This window comes from Sinocyclocheilus rhinocerous, unplaced genomic scaffold (genome assembly GCF_001515625.1).
Source record: "Sinocyclocheilus rhinocerous isolate Xijiao unplaced genomic scaffold, SAMN03320098_v1.1 scaffold1672, whole genome shotgun sequence".
Lineage (NCBI taxonomy): Eukaryota > Metazoa > Chordata > Actinopteri > Cypriniformes > Cyprinidae > Sinocyclocheilus > Sinocyclocheilus rhinocerous.
In genome coordinates this window covers 135605-136251 of record NW_015637961.1, presented here as the reverse complement: position 1 = coordinate 136251, position 647 = coordinate 135605, and positions in this window count along the sequence as shown.

Sequence of the window (647 nt, the reverse complement as noted above, 5' to 3'; positions counted from 1 at the left end):
GAACCGCCGCTCCTGCTCGTCCCTCAATGACCTACTTACGCACCGCTCGTCTCCTGCCTCTCTCTCCCGGTGCAGACCTCGCTGAACCACGCCCCCCTCGCCACAACATGCTTTTGATAAGTTACAAGCTACGAGCTAGGTAACGTGATCTGGGCAGAGTTTTAACTTTTTCCACGAGTTCTTTAAATTCAACATGAGAGAATCACAAAGCAGAGATTTGTCTTACGTTTACTGCTTAATTAGTTCAGCACCGATTTCAGCAGATAGAAGACCTTGTTCGTTACTTGCGTTTGTGACAGCTGAGAAGCGGAGGGGATTTCCTCGTTGCCTGAGGGAGTCCCGGAGCTCCGGATTGGTTGCTTTTATTTAAGTCTCTCGGTATATACAACAGAACAAGGCGCTCACTGCGCATTCAAACTCTCCGTCAATAACTCAGAATATAGCTCTATATATGCTTTGTGCTCCAGTAGCCCGGCTTCCCAGGTGGCTCGCGTTCCCAGTCAGTCTCTTTCTCTGCCTTCCATGCTCCAGGTGGCCCCTTTTATCCGGTCTCTCCACACCAATTACTGAAACGAGACACAGGTGATTATCATTTGCGCTTGACCTACTTACGCCCCGCTCGTCTCCTGCCTCTCTCTCCCCGTGCA